The sequence below is a fragment of the Rattus norvegicus genome, chromosome 1 (genome assembly GCF_021556685.1).
Source record: "Rattus norvegicus strain SHRSP/BbbUtx chromosome 1, alternate assembly SHRSP_T2T, whole genome shotgun sequence".
Taxonomy (NCBI): Eukaryota; Metazoa; Chordata; class Mammalia; order Rodentia; family Muridae; genus Rattus; species Rattus norvegicus.
In genome coordinates this window covers 134,753,090-134,758,609 of record NC_141534.1, presented here as the reverse complement: position 1 = coordinate 134,758,609, position 5,520 = coordinate 134,753,090, and the positions used below count along the sequence as shown (strand labels likewise).

The window sequence follows — 5,520 nt, the reverse complement described above, 5'->3', positions numbered from 1 at the left end:
CAGTCCTTACTGACAACAGGCCCAAACTATACACAAGCAAATTTCCAACAATAACCTGAACAAAAAAAAACTATAGCCATGTGATAACCATGTGAGAGGCATGTGATAGTCATGTGAGAGGCATGTGATAGTCATGTGAGAGGCATGTGATAGTCATGTGAGAGGCATGTGATAGTCATGTGATAGCCATGTGGTAGTCATGTGATAGCCATGTGATAGTCATGTGATAGCCATGTGCAGTAACATTGCATGGATGAATCTCAGAGAAGTGAGAGGAAATGCATTCTGTTTATGAAATTAATCTGATTTGGATCCAGAATGGTTCCTTTGGGGAAACAGGGGAGGAAAAGAATTGAAAGGAAACCTGAGGGATGTATCTGGGTGCTATGGCATCCCACTCCTCCAAGGGAAGGGCAGTTACAATGCACCACACAGTGTGACATTTTGCACTTCCTGCCTGTTTACTATACTGGCAGACATGGGTCTTTTTAAATGAAAAGAAAGAAGAAGAGAGAAAGTAGTTAGAATGAAAGCAATCACGAAGTGGACCCGATTCCTTACATCAGTGCCTGTGTGGAGGCTGACAAGGGTGATCTCAGAGCAGCAAGGAGGAGGATGTGAATTCTTCCAAGAAGCCCAAAGTTCAGGAACCACTACAGATGGTTTCCTCTAAAGCGGTTTTCCAGGCTCAGCATGTGACTCCTTCACAAATGGGTTACATATAAATGAATTTATTACATGAAACTTGCATAACAAGTGCATGCATATGATAGATTAAAAAGACATGGTCGTGTGTTTCCCAGACAATGTCCTGTGTGTCCCTGTCTGGCTCAGAACTTTGTAGGCAGCTGAGGATGATCTTGAACTTCTGATTCTTCTGTCTCCTCCAGAGGGCTAGGATTAGAGGCAAGAACTACCACACCTAACTTTATGTGATAGGGATGTTAGCCAGGGCTTTGTGGATGCTCTGTTTTTGTTTGTTTGGTTTGGTTTTGGTTTTGGTTTTGGTTTTGGTTTGTTGCTTACATTTTTATTAAATCGGGTATTTCTTATTTACATTTCAAATGTTATTCCCTTTCCTGGTTTCCTGTCCATCAGTCCCCTAACCCCTCCCCCTCCCCTTCTATCTGGGTGTTCCCCTCCCCATCCACCCCAACTTGCTGCCCCCCCCCGCCAGCAATCCCCTACACTGAGGGTCCAACCTTGGCAGGGCCAAGGACTTCCCCTTTTATGGATGCTCTGTAAGCACTCTACAATTGAGTTACATCTCTAGCTCTACCTGATTGATATCAAAATCCAGAAGATTTTATAGCAAAATTTCTCAGAGCCTTTCACATTGACCTTCTCAGCACTTGTTTACACTGTGAGGCTGGTTAGGTAGACTAGGGATGAAAGTATTTAGGGTTCAATATCCACTCTGAAAAAAATGTTTTTCCCCCATTGGTTCCTGAGGCCTGTCCTCAATCAGAAGCTCGAGGTTATGCTTGAATATCACCTCATAGAGTGTGTTCTTTTTTCCTAAACTACATTGTTAAAACAGCCTCGCAAAGCCACAGAGAAATCCGAACGATCTTAAATCCTGTCCTGGAAGATGAGACCATCTTTGCCCCCAAATGGTTTGAAAACACAGCATCCCGTGAACTCTGAAGGCCAGTGCACACATCTGGCAGGCCTAGAAACGAGCCTTCTAACTGATGTACGAACAGTAAATGGTCTAGACAACACCACTCGGCCTCTTCCCTTTTTTAACACTCCATAAACCTGTGTGTAAGTGCAGGTGAAGGCGGTCGTAAATATCGAAACCACCGGAGCAGGGTAGCCTTTGATTCTTTGTTGTCACGGGCTAATTAAAACACAAGCCGAACATAAGTCAGTTCTTTAATGGAGTTTACCAGATGTGTTGTAACTAGACTTTGCTCTGTATGAAGTCTGCGTATAATAGCTATAATTTTTTTATTTAGTACAGTGGCCTGCTGTAGTTGAGGGTGTGTCTGTTTTTTTGATTACAAGGTCCACGGTTTAAGGAGCAGGAAAAAGGATGGTTAACTACTGAGAACATGTTCTCTGGGCATTGAAACCATGATTAATCTAAGCCCTGTCCAGGAGTGAATTCTTGGATGCCCTGCATACTGTAGTTATGCGCCGTGCCAGAGACACCCCTGGAAGTATAATTACTGACTTTTAAAAGTCACCTTTCATCCCAAGAAGCCCTGGCTCTCTCAAAAGCGATAGAAAGCCATTACAAATTACAGTTAGAGTAATAGCTTCCACCATTCAGCCATCACTTAAGAAGCACTTCAGCTGCCGAGAGCAGGAAAGGTCAGGCTTGCTGGGCCTTCCCTCCTTAGCTGGGAAGCCATGTGGATCTCTCCCTAGTGTGGTGGCCACCAGGGATGGCCAGGCAGTACTGAGCATCCACACTGGCTACGCATTCCTATAAACAGTCTCTCAAACTCTTGGGTACCATCATAGTTTTAGGATGACATGTAAAGGCTCGGGTTTTCGGTGTTTGATTGATAGCTAGGGTGTGATACTGGGAGGCACTGGGAACATTGGGAGATGGGTACCAGCTGATGGAAGTAGGTCACTGGCAGCAGGTCCTTGATGATATGTCCTCCCTGCCCCCTTTTGCTCTCACTCTTTCCTTCTTAGCCATCAAAAAGTGAAAACTTCTCCCATGTTTCCTCCTCCACAGTGTTTGCCCAAGTGTATGATGTTAAGTAACCATGGACCAAAGCTTCCGAAATCACAAACTAAATCAAATCCTTCTTCCAGGAAATTGTTTCCACCAGTTATTTTGTCTCATGGATGAGAACTGTGACTGGTAAATGCACCCAGGACTTCCAATCCTGTGATGCTGTTAATGAGCCAAGAAGGGCATGACTTCAAACCACCTCTTATGGGTCAATGGCCTTTGCTTGCCAAACTCTGAGTCAGGGCCCGTCCAAGACTCTCCTGAACCCATGATTCATGCATTCTTTAGTGGATGCCCTTCAGGCTCTCCAAAGTCAGAATTCCCCAAAATGGAATTCCTCACTGTCTTAGTTAAGGTTTCTATTTCTATGACAAAACACAATGACCAAAACCAAGTTGGAGTGGAGGGTTCACTTCAGCTTACAACTCTCAGGTTACTGGTTGCCACTGAGGGAACTCCAGGCAGGAACCTGGAGGTAGGACCTGAAGCAGAAGCCATGAAGGAAAGCTTCTTATTGGTTTGTTTCCATGGCTTGCTAAGCTTGCTTTCTTGTACAATCCAAGAGCCTGCCAGGGGTGGGACTGGGAAGGTGACACCATACACAGTTGGCTAGGCCTTCCCTCATCAATTATTAATCAAGAAAAAGTGCCACAGACTCACAATCTGGTAAGGACATTTTCTCAATTGACGTTCCCTCTTCCCAAATGACTCAAACTGAGAAAGAAAGAAAAAAATCATTAATCAGGACAATCTTCTTCTTAGGTAACTACTCTTAACTTCCACAATTCAGTTTGCTGAACCTCAAAGTGGATTCATCCTTGATTTTTTTCTTCCTCATATTCACATCTACCCAAAACCTGCCAATTCTACTTAATACCTCCTAACCACATTTCCACCATTATCTCCCATATAAATTCAGATTAAAATATCTATTTCATCCCTTAAGGACAAGAGTTCTCAAACAGCAGTGACTCTCCTCACCACCTAATCCCCAGGGGATGTTTGGCAATGTCTGGAGTTACTTTTTCAGTTCCCTACCTTGGGACTCGTGATGGTGTTATCGGCAACCAGTGAGGAGAGAGTCAGGGATGCTACTAAATATCAGGTAACACGACAACCCCACCACTGGGGACTCCCTGCCATACTGCCAGGGCAAGCATCTAATGGATGTGTCCTACTAAGAACCCTCCAAATGCCATTGATCTTAAAGTGAACCCCCTCGACTTTAACAGACCCGAAGAGAATTCCTTTCACCTGGTTTCTCTATAGGCTCCATACATGAAGAACTCACCCCAAGACACCTGCACTTCTCCAAGTTTCCAGGGCCTTGCCTCGAAATTCTTTCCTCATGCTAACCAAGAAATTCATCCACATTAAGTGACTGACAACCCTCCAGACTTCAGCCTAGACCAATCCCTACTCACAACACCCCACAGCACAAACACTGTACTATCCCTTGCCTCTTTATGCTGCCACTGAACCTATGTATACTATATGTTCAGAGGCCCTTGTCCATCTGTACATCCATTGTAGCTTTGTGCTGTGTCTGCCTTACAGTAAGGGACTCATGGATGGTCAATGAAGTAGGGAATCTGCAGCTTTGTTACCCTGGGGAGATTAGATTCCTTAGCTTTTCATCTTCAGGAACAAAACATCCAACATAAGCAACCCGAGGAAGGAGGAGGTTATTTTTACACCTGGTTTCAGGTTCAGTCCAAGGCTGACTGGCCCCTGCACAGTGGGAACTCAGGGTTGCTCTTCATTTATCTGTGACCTGGAAACTTGGAGCATGGGAAGGAGAGAAGGGGAAAACCACGATATGCCCCAAGTCCCCTCTAATGACTTCTTTCAACTAAGCCCCTCTCATGCCTACCAACAAGGCCACCCTGTCATGAATCCTTTAAGGAGTTAACCAAGTGATGAATTCAGAATCTCATAATCAAACTGCCTCTGGAAATATAATCATACACACACACACACACACACACACACACACACTCCCATACACACAGACACACAAACACGAACACAGTCACACACAGGCACTCACACACACAAACATAGACTCAGTTAAATTTCCTTCTTCCCAAATAACTGGTTTGTGTCAAGTTGAAAAAAAAAATAAAACATTAATTGGGACAAACTTCTTAGGAAACTACCCTTAGCTCCCACAGTTTAGTTTGCTAAATCTCAAAATGGCTTCTCCCTTGATTCTTTTCTCTCCATTCATATTCACATATACCCACATTGTCACTCATACACACACACACACACACACACACACACACACACACACACATACGCACGCACGCGCGCACGCACGCACAGAGGTGGGCTTTGGAAATCTTCTAGGTGCTTTTCTTTTTGGGGGTTGTGGGGCAGGAACTTTATAAAATTTATTCTCGATATTGGATGTTACAAACTTTAGGGTCTTTGAGATATGCAGGATCCTTGTATGTAACTGGCATAAGTCTCATTTTCTGAGCTCTCTCAATGGCTTTAGTTATTTCCCTCTGTTTCTTTCCACAAAGACCTGTTATGTGTCTTCTGTAAATGCACCCAATAAATGGAGAAATAAATGGGGACAAAAGCTGCACATTCTTGTAATCTACGCGTTTCTCACACAAGACACACTTAAGAGGCTCCTTAGAGGGGTTTTCCACGGGGATTGGCAGGTCCTCATTGCTGGTTACCTGTTCATACTGTGAAAAACATCATCTCCACAGCACAGAAACCACGTGAGTTCTGAGATCCATGAAGCCGCCAGCCGCAGTTGTCAAGGTCTTCTTCCCCACACTGCTGCACACAGCAACCAGAGCTGCCAT

General features: G+C 44.3%; 1 pseudogene; it reads right to left on the bottom strand.

Annotated features, from left to right (window-relative positions):
- Nucleotides 1-5,091: 5,091 nt before the first annotated feature.
- On the bottom strand, nucleotides 5,092-5,520 carry LOC147996842 (small ribosomal subunit protein bS18m pseudogene; annotated as a pseudogene).